This window comes from Ambystoma mexicanum, chromosome 11 (genome assembly GCF_040938575.1).
Source record: "Ambystoma mexicanum isolate Mex_15411 chromosome 11, UKY_AmexF1_1, whole genome shotgun sequence".
Taxonomy (NCBI): domain Eukaryota; kingdom Metazoa; phylum Chordata; class Amphibia; order Caudata; family Ambystomatidae; genus Ambystoma; species Ambystoma mexicanum.
Window position 1 is genome coordinate 1,178,673,560 of NC_090934.1, and position 13,247 is coordinate 1,178,686,806.

At 50.0% G+C, this 13,247-nt stretch overlaps 9 non-coding genes across 9 annotated transcripts; all 9 read left to right on the forward strand.

Moving 5' to 3' along the window:
- The first annotated feature begins 3,151 nt into the window (after positions 1–3,151).
- On the forward strand, positions 3,152–3,233 carry TRNAL-CAG (transfer RNA leucine (anticodon CAG)). The gene has a single exon. It is a non-coding gene; the product is annotated as a tRNA-Leu (tRNA).
- A 1,020-nt stretch (positions 3,234–4,253) lies between these two features.
- TRNAL-CAG (transfer RNA leucine (anticodon CAG)) lies at positions 4,254–4,336 on the forward strand. The gene has a single exon. It is a non-coding gene; the product is annotated as a tRNA-Leu (tRNA).
- A 482-nt stretch (positions 4,337–4,818) lies between these two features.
- On the forward strand, positions 4,819–4,900 carry TRNAL-CAG (transfer RNA leucine (anticodon CAG)). Its single transcript has one exon. It is a non-coding gene; the product is annotated as a tRNA-Leu (tRNA).
- A 1,020-nt stretch (positions 4,901–5,920) lies between these two features.
- On the forward strand, positions 5,921–6,003 carry TRNAL-CAG (transfer RNA leucine (anticodon CAG)). The gene has a single exon. It is a non-coding gene; the product is annotated as a tRNA-Leu (tRNA).
- A 482-nt stretch (positions 6,004–6,485) lies between these two features.
- Positions 6,486–6,567, forward strand: TRNAQ-CUG (transfer RNA glutamine (anticodon CUG)). The gene has a single exon. It is a non-coding gene; the product is annotated as a tRNA-Gln (tRNA).
- A 4,319-nt stretch (positions 6,568–10,886) lies between these two features.
- TRNAL-CAG (transfer RNA leucine (anticodon CAG)) lies at positions 10,887–10,969 on the forward strand. Its single transcript has one exon. It is a non-coding gene; the product is annotated as a tRNA-Leu (tRNA).
- Positions 10,970–11,451: 482 nt separating this feature from the next.
- Positions 11,452–11,533, forward strand: TRNAL-CAG (transfer RNA leucine (anticodon CAG)). Its single transcript has one exon. It is a non-coding gene; the product is annotated as a tRNA-Leu (tRNA).
- Positions 11,534–12,554: 1,021 nt separating this feature from the next.
- Positions 12,555–12,637, forward strand: TRNAL-CAG (transfer RNA leucine (anticodon CAG)). Its single transcript has one exon. It is a non-coding gene; the product is annotated as a tRNA-Leu (tRNA).
- A 482-nt stretch (positions 12,638–13,119) lies between these two features.
- TRNAL-CAG (transfer RNA leucine (anticodon CAG)) lies at positions 13,120–13,201 on the forward strand. Its single transcript has one exon. It is a non-coding gene; the product is annotated as a tRNA-Leu (tRNA).
- Positions 13,202–13,247: the final 46 nt, after the last annotated feature.

Genomic DNA, 13,247 nt, shown 5'->3' on the forward strand with positions numbered 1-13,247 from the left:
CGGATTTCTGGAACAGGGAGATGGAGTTGGAGCTTGCTCCAAACACTCCTTTCCTCCAGGTAGGTCTGCAGTTCGTCCTGGAATGCTTCACTGCCCTTTTGGCAGGTGTACTACAGTGCTTAAATGAAAAACCGTCTTAGGACTGTGCTAGCTTTGTGGACTTGCAAATGTGCGCAGCGCGGCATTTTGTCTTTGGAAAAAATGCATAAAGAACCCAACGTCTTGTCCTTTTCACTGGGCCTAGTTGGAATGAAGTGACCTATTTGAAATGGAGGTCAGGAGGAAAGTTAGTGTGACATAGTGGGAGGCAGATGGAGGAGTGAGTGGGGGTAAGCGAGAGGTAAAAAGGCAGGCAGAGGAGTGAACACAGTTCTTCCTCCTCGCCCTCTGCCCAACCAACCACCTGCCTGCCCAAACGGCCACGAACGGCCATTGTATATAGGCTTTGCTGGCAGAACTCTTTAGCCCTGTCATTTAGAGTGAGTCCTGTGCAGGAGTACAGGGAGATCAGGCCGGCCCATACACAGTCCTTTCAGCCTAAACAGGCTCCCCTGGACTAGTGCCCAACCTCTTGTGACCAAGAAGGCTCTAGCACACTGCCTGAACCTCCTGAAGGGTTGGACACAGTGCATGCTTTTATTTGCATAAACCAGCCCGCCTCCTGCCTTCCTATTTCCTGAGGTGTAGTTGCTTGTGTCTGTTAACAGGTGGCAGGCAGCACCGTTCTGCAGAAACATGAAAGACTCATGTGTGCTTGTGACAAGTAGCTGCTGTACATAGGGATTGAACCCTGCACGTCTGTGCCAGTAGTCGTTGTATGAGTGCTGCCCTGCCTGTGATTATTCTTTTGGGAGGAATTGGGAGACTTTAATGCATTAGGAGAGGATTTTAGGCGGGTTGTCTTTGAGACTTTCCAACATTGCCTCTAAGCCGCATCTGAGGGGTGCAAATGGCAGATTCAGGATGGCCGAGTGGTCTAAGGCGTCCTCTGCAGGCGTGGGTTCGGATCCCACTTCTGACATGTCTGTAACAGAACTTTTCTTTTCATTTGATTGTAACATTCCAGGCGTCCTATAACTGCTGGCCAAGGCTTTCTGGAACAGGGAGATGGAGTTGTAGCACGCACTGCAGGCCTCATGGTTGATTTCCAGTGCTTCCTGTATTTCTTCGCTTCTTTTTTGGGAAAGTGAACTCCAGTGAAAAACCATCTTTGGACTGGGCCGGCCTTGTGGACATGCAAACGGGCGCACCGCGACATTTTGCCTTTGGAAAAAATGCATAAAGAACCCAATGTGTTGTCCTTTTAACTGGGCCTAGTGGGAATGAAGTGACATTTTTAAAATGGATGGGGAGGGTGGTGGGTTAGGAGGGGTGGGTGGGATGCGCGAGAGTATATTCCTGGCAGACTGTGGAGACATTTTAGGAAATCCAAGAGGATTTAAGTGTGGTCAAAGACTTGCCAACATAGCCTGTAAGCCAATTCAGGCAAGCACCTAAAGCAGAGTCAGGATGGCCGAGTGGTCTAAGGCACTGGTTCAGGTCGCAGTCTCCTCTGGAGGCTTGGGTTCGAATCCCACTTCTGACATGCCTGAAACGGGTTTTTACTTTTCATGTGATTGCATTCCACGCTTCCTATAACTGCCGGCCACGGATTTCTGGAACAGGGAGATGGAGTTGGAGCTTGCTCCAAACACTCCTTTCCTCCAGGTAGGTCTGCAGTTCGTCCTGGAATGCTTCACTGCCCTTTTGGCAGGTGTACTACAGTGCTTAAATGAAAAACCGTCTTAGGACTGTGCTAGCTTTGTGGACTTGCAAATGTGCGCAGCGCGGCATTTTGTCTTTGGAAAAAATGCATAAAGAACCCAACGTCTTGTCCTTTTCACTGGGCCTAGTTGGAATGAAGTGACCTATTTGAAATGGAGGTCAGGAGGAAAGTTAGTGTGACATAGTGGGAGGCAGATGGAGGAGTGAGTGGGGGTAAGCGAGAGGTAAAAAGGCAGGCAGAGGAGTGAACACAGTTCTTCCTCCTCGCCCTCTGCCCAACCAACCACCTGCCTGCCCAAACGGCCACGAACGGCCATTGTATATAGGCTTTGCTGGCAGAACTCTTTAGCCCTGTCATTTAGAGTGAGTCCTGTGCAGGAGTACAGGGAGATCAGGCCGGCCCATACACAGTCCTTTCAGCCTAAACAGGCTCCCCTGGACTAGTGCCCAACCTCTTGTGACCAAGAAGGCTCTAACACACTGCCTGAACCTCCTGAAGGGTTGGACACAGTGCATGCTTTTATTTGCATAAACCAGCCCGCCTCCTGCCTTCCTATTTCCTGAGGTGTAGTTGCTTGTGTCTGTTAACAGGTGGCAGGCAGCACCGTTCTGCAGAAACATGAAAGACTCATGTGTGCTTGTGACAAGTAGCTGCTGTACATAGGGATTGAACCCTGCACGTCTGTGCCAGTAGTCGTTGTATGAGTGCTGCCCTGCCTGTGATTATTCTTTTGGGAGGAATTGGGAGACTTTAATGCATTAGGAGAGGATTTTAGGCGGGTTGTCTTTGAGACTTTCCAACATTGCCTCTAAGCCGCATCTGAGGGGTGCAAATGGCAGATTCAGGATGGCCGAGTGGTCTAAGGCGTCCTCTGCAGGCGTGGGTTCGGATCCCACTTCTGACATGTCTGTAACAGAACTTTTCTTTTCATTTGATTGTAACATTCCAGGCGTCCTATAACTGCTGGCCAAGGCTTTCTGGAACAGGGAGATGGAGTTGGAGCACGCACTTCAGGCCTCATGGTTGATTTCCAGTGCTTCCTGTATTTCCTCGCTTCTTTTTTGGGAAAGTGAACTCCAGTGAAAAACCATCTTTGGACTGGGCCGGCCTTGTGGACATGCAAACGGGCGCACCGCGACATTTTGCCTTTGGAAAAAATGCATAAAGAACCCAATGTGTTGTCCTTTTAACTGGGCCTAGTGGGAATGAAGTGACATTTTTAAAATGGATGGGGAGGGTGGTGGGTTAGGAAGGGTTGGTGGGATGCGCGAGAGTAGATTCCTGGCAGACTGTGGAGACATTTTAGGAAATCCAAGAGGATTTAAGTGTGGTCAAAGACTTGCCAACATAGTCTCTAAGCCGATTCAGGCAAGCACCTAAGGCAGAGTCAGGATGGCCGAGTGGTCTAAGGCACTGGTTCAGGTCGCAGTCTCCTCTGGAGGCGTGGGTTCGAATCCCACTTCTGACATGCCTGAAATGGGTTTTTACTTTTCATGTGATTGCATTCCACGCTTCCTATAACTGCCGGCCACGGATTTCTGGAACAGGGAGATGGAGTTGGAGCTTGCTCCACACACTCCCGTCCTCCAGCTAGGTCTGCAGTTCGTCCTGGAATGCTTCACTGCCCTTTTGACAGGTGTACTACAGTGCTTAAATGAAAAACCGTCTTAGGACTGTGCTAGCTTTGTGGACTTGCAAATGTGCGCAGCGCGGCATTTTGTCTTTGGAAAAAATGCATAAAGAACCCAACGTCTTGTCCTTTTCACTGGGCCTAGTTGGAATGAAGTGACCTATTTGAAATGGAGGTCAGGAGGAAAGTTAGTGTGACATAGTGGGAGGCAGATGGAGGAGTGAGTGGGGGTAAGCGAGAGGTAAAAAGGCAGGCAGAGGAGTGAACACAGTTCTTCCTCCTCGCCCTCTGCCCAACCAACCACCTGCCTGCCCAAACGGCCACGAACGGCCATTGTATATAGGCTTTGCTGGCAGAACTCTTTAGCCCTGTCATTTAGAGTGAGTCCTGTGCAGGAGTACAGGGAGATCAGGCCGGCCCATACACAGTCCTTTCAGCCTAAACAGGCTCCCCTGGACTAGTGCCCAACCTCTTGTGACCAAGAAGGCTCTAGCACACTGCCTGAACCTCCTGAAGGGTTGGACACAGTGCATGCTTTTATTTGCATAAACCAGCCCGCCTCCTGCCTTCCTATTTCCTGAGGTGTAGTTGCTTGTGTCTGTTAACAGGTGGCAGGCAGCACCGTTCTGCAGAAACATGAAAGACTCATGTGTGCTTGTGACAAGTAGCTGCTGTACATAGGGATTGAACCCTGCACGTCTGTGCCAGTAGTCGTTGTATGAGTGCTGCCCTGCCTGTGATTATTCATTTGGGAGGAATTGGGAGACTTTAATGCATTAGGAGAGGATTTTAGGCGGGTGGTCTTTGAGACTTTCCAACATTGCCTCTAAGCCGCATCTGAGGGGTGCAAATGGCAGAGTCAGGATGGCCGAGTGGTCTAAGGCGCTGCGTTCAGGTCGCAGTCTCCTCTGGAGGCGTGGGTTCGAATCCCACTTCTGACATGTCTGTAACAGAATTTTTCTTTTCATTTGATTGTAACATTCCAGGCGTCCTATAACTGCTGGCCAAGGCTTTCTGGAACAGGGAGATGGAGTTGGAGCATGCACTGCAGGCCTCATGGTTGATTTCCAGTGCTTCCTGTATTTCCTCGCTTCTTTTTTGGGAAAGTGAACTCCAGTGAAAAACCATCTTTGGACTGGGCCGGCCTAGTGGACATGCAAACGGGCGCACGGCGACATTTTGCCTTTGGAAAAAATGCATAAAGAACCCAATGTGTTGTCCTTTTAACTGGGCCTAGTGGGAATGAAGTGACATTTTTAAAATGGATGGGGAGGGTGGTGGGTTAGGAGGGGTGGGTGGGATGTGCGAGAGTATATTCCTGGCAGACTGTGGAGACATTTTAGGAAATCCAAGAGGATTTAAGTGTGGTCAAAGACTTGCCAACATAGCCTCTAAGCCGATTCAGGCAAGCACCTAAGGCAGAGTCAGGATGGCCGAGTGGTTTAAGGCACTGGTTCAGGTCGCAGTCTCCTCTGGAGGCGTGGGTTCGAATCCCACTTCTGACATGCCTGAAATGGGTTTTTACTTTTCATGTGATTGCATTCCACGCTTCCTATAACTGCCGGCCACGGATTTCTGGAACAGGGAGATGGAGTTGGAGCTTGCTCCACACACTCCCGTCCTCCAGCTAGGTCTGCAGTTCGTCCTGGAATGCTTCACTGCCCTTTTGGCAGGTGTACTACAGTGCTTAAATGAAAAACCGTCTTAGGACTGTGCTAGCTTTGTGGACTTGCAAATGTGCGCAGCGCGTCATTTTGTCTTTGGAAAAAATGCATAAAGAACCCAACGTCTTGTCCTTTTCACTGGGCCTAGTTGGAATGAAGTGACCTATTTGAAATGGAGGTCAGGAGGAAAGTTAGTGTGACATAGTGGGAGGCAGATGGAGGAGTGAGTGGGGGTAAGCGAGAGGTAAAAAGGCAGGCAGAGGAGTGAACACAGTTCTTCCTCCTCGCCCTCTGCCCAACCAACCACCTGCCTGCCCAAACGGCCACGAACGGCCATTGTATATAGGCTTTGCTGGCAGAACTCTTTAGCCCTGTCATTTAGTGTGAGTCCTGTGCAGGAGTACAGGGAGATCAGGCCGGCCCATACACAGTCCTTTCAGCCTAAACAGGCTCCCCTGGACTAGTGCCCAACCTCTTGTGACCAAGAAGGCTCTAGCACACTGCCTGAACCTCCTGAAGGGTTGGACACAGTGCATGCTTTTATTTGCATAAACCAGCCCGCCTCCTGCCTTCCTATTTCCTGAGGTGTAGTTGCTTGTGTCTGTTAACAGGTGGCAGGCAGCACCGTTCTGCAGAAACATGAAAGACTCATGTGTGCTTGTGACAAGTAGCTGCTGTACATAGGGATTGAACCCTGCACGTCTGTGCCAGTAGTCGTTGTATGAGTGCTGCCCTGCCTGTGATTATTCTTTTGGGAGGAATTGGGAGACTTTAATGCATTAGGAGAGGATTTTAGGCGGGTGGTCTTTGAGACTTTCCAACATTGCCTCTAAGCCGCATCTGAGGGGTGCAAATGGCAGAGTCAGAATGGCCGAGTGGTCTAAGGCGCTGCGTTCAGGTCGCAGTCTCCTCTGGAGGCGTGGGTTCGAATCCCACTTCTGACATGTCTGTAACAGAATTTTTCTTTTCATTTGATTGTAACATTCCAGGCGTCCTATAACTGCTGGCCAAGGCTTTCTGGAACAGGGAGATGGAGTTGGAGCACGCACTGCAGGCCTCATGGTTGATTTCCAGTGCTTCCTGTATTTCCTCGCTTCTTTTTTGGGAAAGTGAACTCCAGTGAAAAACCATCTTTGGACTGGGCCGGCCTTGTGGACATGCAAACGGGCGCACCGCGACATTTTGCCTATGGAAAAAATGCATAAAGAACCCAATGTGTTGTCCTTTTAACTGGGCCTAGTGGGAATGAAGTGACATTTTTAAAATGGATGGGGAGGGTGGTGGGTTAGGAGGGGTGGGTGGGATGCGCGAGAGTATATTCCTGGCAGACTGTGGAGACATTTTAGGAAATCCAAGAGGATTTAAGTGTGGTCAAAGACTTGCCAACATAGCCTCTAAGCCGATTCAGGCAAGCACCTAAGGCAGAGTCAGGATGGCCGAGTGGTCTAAGGCACTGGTTCTGGTCGCAGTCACCTCTGGAGGCGTGGGTTCGAATCCCACTTCTGACATGCCTGAAATGGGTTTTTACTTTTCATGTGATTGCATTCCACGCTTCCTATAACTGCCGGCCACGGATTTCTGGAACAGGGAGATGGAGTTGGAGCTTGCTCCACACACTCCCGTCCTCCAGCTAGGTCTGCAGTTCGTCCTGGAATGCTTCACTGCCCTTTTGGCAGGTGTACTACAGTGCTTAAATGAAAAACCGTCTTAGGACTGTGCTAGCTTTGTGGACTTGCAAATGTGCGCAGCGCGGCATTTTGTCTTTGGAAAAAATGCATAAAGAACCCAACGTCTTGTCCTTTTCACTGGGCCTAGTTGGAATGAAGTGACCTATTTGAAATGGAGGTCAGGAGGAAAGTTAGTGTGACATAGTGGGAGGCAGATGGAGGAGTGAGTGGGGGGTAAGCGAGAGGTAAAAAGGCAGGCAGAGGAGTGAACACAGTTCTTCCTCCTCGCCCTCTGCCCAACCAACCACCTGCCTGCCCAAACGGCCACGAACGGCCATTGTATATAGGCTTTGCTGGCAGAACTCTTTAGCCCTGTCATTTAGAGTGAGTCCTGTGCAGGAGTACAGGGAGATCAGGCCGGCCCATACACAGTCCTTTCAGCCTAAACAGGCTCCCCTGGACTAGTGCCCAACCTCTTGTGACCAAGAAGGCTCTAGCACACTGCCTGAACCTCCTGAAGGGTTGGACACAGTGCATGCTTTTATTTGCATAAACCAGCCCACCTCCTGCCTTCCTATTTCCTGAGGTGTAGTTGCTTGTGTCTGTTAACAGGTGGCAGGCAGCACCGTTCTGCAGAAACATGAAAGACTCATGTGTGCTTGTGACAAGTAGCTGCTGTACATAGGGATTGAACCCTGCACGTCTGTGCCAGTAGTCGTTGTATGAGTGCTGCCCTGCCTGTGATTATTCTTTTGGGAGGAATTGGGAGACTTTAATGCATTAGGAGAGGATTTTAGGCGGGTGGTCTTTGAGACTTTCCAACATTGCCTCTAAGCCGCATCTGAGGGGTGCAAATGGCAGAGTCAGGATGGCCGAGTGGTCTAAGGCAGTCTCCTCTGGAGGTGTGGGTTCGAATCCCACTTCTGACATGTCTATAACAGAATTTTTCTTTTCATTTGATTGTAACATTCCAGGCGTCCTATAACTGCTGGCCAAGGCTTTCTGGAACAGGGAGATGGAGTTGTAGCACGCACTGCAGGCCTCATGGTTGATTTCCAGTGCTTCCTGTATTTCTTCGCTTCTTTTTTGGGAAAGTGAACTCCAGTGAAAAACCATCTTTGGACTGGGCCGGCCTTGTGGACATGCAAACGGGCGCACCGCGACATTTTGCCTTTGGAAAAAATGCATAAAGAACCCAATGTGTTGTCCTTTTAACTGGGCCTAGTGGGAATGAAGTGACATTTTTAAAATGGATGGGGAGGGTGGTGGGTTAGGAGGGGTGGGTGGGATGCGCGAGAGTATATTCCTGGCAGACTGTGGAGACATTTTAGGAAATCCAAGAGGATTTAAGTGTGGTCAAAGACTTGCCAACATAGCCTCTAAGCCAATTCAGGCAAGCACCTAAGGCAGAGTCAGGATGGCCGAGTGGTCTAAGGCACTGGTTCAGGTCGCAGTCTCCTCTGGAGGCTTGGGTTCGAATCCCACTTCTGACATGCCTGAAACGGGTTTTTACTTTTCATGTGATTGCATTCCACGCTTCCTATAACTGCCGGCCACGGATTTCTGGAACAGGGAGATGGAGTTGGAGCTTGCTCCAAACACTCCTTTCCTCCAGCTAGGTCTGCAGTTCGTCCTGGAATGCTTCACTGCCCTTTTGGCAGGTGTACTACAGTGCTTAAATGAAAAACCGTCTTAGGACTGTGCTAGCTTTGTGGACTTGCAAATGTGCGCAGCGCGGCATTTTGTCTTTGGAAAAAATGCATAAAGAACCCAACGTCTTGTCATTTTCACTGGGCCTAGTTGGAATGAAGTGACCTATTTGAAATGGAGGTCAGGAGGAAAGTTAGTGTGACATAGTGGGAGGCAGATGGAGGAGTGAGTGGGGGTAAGCGAGAGGTAAAAAGGCAGGCAGAGGAGTGAACACAGTTCTTCCTCCTCGCCCTCTGCCCAACCAACCACCTGCCTGCCCAAACGGCCACGAACGGCCATTGTATATAGGCTTTGCTGGCAGAACTCTTTAGCCCTGTCATTTAGAGTGAGTCCTGTGCAGGAGTACAGGGAGATCAGGCCGGCCCATACACAGTCCTTTCAGCCTAAACAGGCTCCCCTGGACTAGTGCCCAACCTCTTGTGACCAAGAAGGCTCTAGCACACTGCCTGAACCTCCTGAAGGGTTGGACACAGTGCATGCTTTTATTTGCATAAACCAGCCCGCCTCCTGCCTTCCTATTTCCTGAGGTGTAGTTGCTTGTGTCTGTTAACAGGTGGCAGGCAGCACCGTTCTGCAGAAACATGAAAGACTCATGTGTGCTTGTGACAAGTAGCTGCTGTACATAGGGATTGAACCCTGCACGTCTGTGCCAGTAGTCGTTGTATGAGTGCTGCCCTGCCTGTGATTATTCTTTTGGGAGGAATTGGGAGACTTTAATGCATTAGGAGAGAATTTTAGGCGGGTTGTCTTTGAGACTTTCCAACATTGCCTCTAAGCCGCATCTGAGGGGTGCAAATGGCAGATTCAGGATGGCCGAGTGGTCTAAGGCGTCCTCTGCAGGCGTGGGTTCGGATCCCACTTCTGACATGTCTGTAACAGAACTTTTCTTTTCATTTGATTGTAACATTCCAGGCGTCCTATAACTGCTGGCCAAGGCTTTCTGGAACAGGGAGATGGAGTTGGAGCACGCACTGCAGGCCTCATGGTTGATTTCCAGTGCTTCCTGTATTTCCTCGCTTCTTTTTTGGGAAAGTGAACTCCAGTGAAAAACCATCTTTGGACTGGGCCGGCCTTGTGGACATGCAAACGGGCGCACCGCGACATTTTGCCTTTGGAAAAAATGCATAAAGAACCCAATGTGTTGTCCTTTTAACTGGGCCTAGTGGGAATGAAGTGACATTTTTAAAATGGATGGGGAGGGTGGTGGGTTAGGAGGGGTTGGTGGGATGCGCGAGAGTATATTCCTGGCAGACTGTGGAGACATTTTAGGAAATCCAAGAGGATTTAAGTGTGGTCAAAGACTTGCCAACATAGTCTCTAAGCCGATTCAGGCAAGCACCTAAGCCAGAGTCAGGATGGCCAGTGGTCTAAGGCACTGGTTCAGGTCGCAGTCTCCTCTGGAGGCGTGGGTTCGAATCCCACTTCTGACATGCCTGAAAGGGGTTTTTACTTTTCATGTGATTGCATTCCACGCTTCCTATAACTGCCGGCCACGGATTTCTGGAACAGTGAGATGGAGTTGGAGCTTGCTCCACACACTCCCGTCCTCCAGCTAGGTCTGCAGTTCGTCCTGGAATGCTTCACTGCCCTTTTGACAGGTGTACTACAGTGCTTAAATGAAAAACCGTCTTAGGACTGTGCTAGCTTTGTGGACTTGCAAATGTGCGCAGCGCGGCATTTTGTCTTTTGAAAAAATGCATAAAGAACCCAACGTCTTGTCCTTTTCACTGGGCCTAGTTGGAATGAAGTGACCTATTTGAAATGGAGGTCAGGAGGAAAGTTAGTGTGACATAGTGGGAGGCAGATGGAGGAGTGAGTGGGGGTAAGCGAGAGGTAAAAAGGCAGGCAGAGGAGTGAACACAGTTCTTCCTCCTCGCCCTCTGCCCAACCAACCACGTGCCTGCCCAAACGGCCACGAACGGCCATTGTATATAGGCTTTGCTGGCAGAACTCTTTAGCCCTGTCATTTAGAGTGAGTCCTGTGCAGGAGTACAGGGAGATCAGGCCGGCCCATACACAGTCCTTTCAGCCTAAACAGGCTCCCCTGGACTAGTGCCCAACCTCTTGTGACCAAGAAGGCTCTAGCACACTGCCTGAACCTCCTGAAGGGTTGGACACAGTGCATGCTTTTATTTGCATAAACCAGCCCGCCTCCTGCCTTCCTATTTCCTGAGGTGTAGTTGCTTGTGTCTGTTAACAGGTGGCAGGCAGCACCGTTCTGCAGAAACATGAAAGACTCATGTGTGCTTGTGACAAGTAGCTGCTGTACATAGGGATTGAACCCTGCACGTCTGTGCCAGTAGTCGTTGTATGAGTGCTGCCCTGCCTGTGATTATTCATTTGGGAGGAATTGGGAGACTTTAATGCATTAGGAGAGGATTTTAGGCGGGTGGTCTTTGAGACTTTCCAACATTGCCTCTAAGCCGCATCTGAGGGATGCAAATGGCAGAGTCAGGTTGGCCAAGTGGTCTAAGGCGCTGCGTTCAGGTCGCAGTCTCCTCTGGAGGCGTGGGTTCGAATCCCACTTCTGACATGTCTGTAACAGAACTTTTCTTTTCATTTGATTGTAACATTCCAGGCGTCCTATAACTGCTGGCCAAGGCTTTCTGGAACAGGGAGATGGAGTTGGAGCACGCACTGCAGGCCTCATGGTTGATTTCCAGTGCTTCCTGTATTTCCTCGCTTCTTTTTTGGGAAAGTGAACTCCAGTGAAAAACCATCTTTGGACTGGGCCGGCCTTGTGGACATGCAAACGGGCGCACCGCGACATTTTGCCTTTGGAAAAAATGCATAAAGAACCCAATGTGTTGTCCTTTTAACTGGGCCTAGTGGGAATGAAGTGACATTTTTAAAATGGATGGGGAGGGTGGTGGGTTAGGAGGGGTTGGTGGGATGCGCGAGAGTATATTCCTGGCAGACTGTGGAGACATTTTAGGAAATCCAAGAGGATTTAAGTGTGGTCAAAGACTTGCCAACATAGTCTCTAAGCCGATTCAGGCAAGCACCTAAGCCAGAGTCAGGATGGCCGAGTGGTCTAAGGCACTGGTTCAGGTCGCAGTCTCCTCTGGAGGCGTGGGTTCGAATCCCACTTCTGACATGCCTGAAATGGGTTTTTACTTTTCATGTGATTGCATTCCACGCTTCCTATAACTGCCGGCCACGGATTTCTGGAACAGTGAGATGGAGTTGGAGCTTGCTCCACACACTCCCGTCCTCCAGCTAGGTCTGCAGTTCGTCCTGGAATGCTTCACTGCCCTTTTGGCAGGTGTACTACAGTGCTTAAATGAAAAACCGTCTTAGGACTGTGCTAGCTTTGTGGACTTGCAAATGTGCGCAGCGCGGCATTTTGTCTTTGGAAAAAATGCATAAAGAACCCAACGTCTTGTCCTTTTCACTGGGCCTAGTTGGAATGAAGTGACCTATTTGAAATGGAGGTCAGGAGGAAAGTTAGTGTGACATAGTGGGAGGCAGATGGAGGAGTGAGTGGGGGGTAAGCGAGAGGTAAAAAGGCAGGCAGAGGAGTGAACACAGTTCTTCCTCCTCGCCCTCTGCCCAACCAACCACCTGCCTGCCCAAACGGCCACAAACGGCCATTGTATATAGGCTTTGCTGGCAGAACTCTTTAGCCCTGTCATTTAGAGTGAGTCCTGTGCAGGAGTACAGGGAGATCAGGCCGGCCCATACACAGTCCTTTCAGCCTAAACAGGCTCCCCTGGACTAGTGCCCAACCTCTTGTGACCAAGAAGGCTCTAGCACACTGCCTGAACCTCCTGAAGGGTTGGACACAGTGCATGCTTTTATTTGCATAAACCAGCCCGCCTCCTGCCTTCCTATTTCCTGAGGTGTAGTTGCTTGTGTCTGTTAACAGGTGGCAGGCAGCACCGTTCTGCAGAAACATGAAAGACTCATGTGTGCTTGTGACAAGTAGCTGCTGTACATAGGGATTGAACCCTGCACGTCTGTGCCAGTAGTCGTTGTATGAGTGCTGCCCTGCCTGTGATTATTCTTTTGGGAGGAATTGGGAGACTTTAATGCATTAGGAGAGGATTTTAGGCGGGTGGTCTTTGAGACTTTCCAACATTGCCTCTAAGCCGCATCTGAGGGGTGCAAATGGCAGAGTCAGGATGGCCGAGTGGTCTAAGGAGCTGCATTCAGGTCGTAGTCTCCTCTGGAGGCGTGGGTTCGAATCCCACTTCTGACATGTCTGTAACAGAATTTTTCTTTTCATTTGATTGTAACATTCCAGGCGTCCTATAACTGCTGGCCAAGGCTTTCTGGAACAGGGAGATGGAGTTGGAGCAAGCACTGCAGGCCTCATGGTAGATTTCCAGTGCTTCCTGTATTTCCTCGCCTCTTTTTTGGGAAAGTGAACTCCAGTGAAAAACCATCTTTGGACTGGGCCGGCCTTGTGGACATGCAAACGGGCGCACCGCGACATTTTGCCTTTGGAAAAAATGCATAAAGAACCCAATGTGTTGTCCTTTTAACTGGGCCTAGTGGGAATGAAGTGACATTTTTAAAATGGATGGGGAGGGTGGTGGGTTAGGAGGGGTGGGTGGGATGCGCGAGAGTATATTCCTGGCAGACTGTGGAGACATTTTAGGAAATCCAAGAGGATTTAAGTGTGGTCAAAGACTTGCCAACATAGCCTCTAAGCCGATTCAGGCAAGTACCTAAGGCAGAGTCAGGATGGCCGAGTGGTCTAAGGCACTGGTTCAGGTCGCAGTCTCTTCTGGAGGCGTGGGTTCGAATCCCACTTCTGACATGCCTGAAATGGGTTTTTACTTTTCATGTGATTGCATTCCACGCTT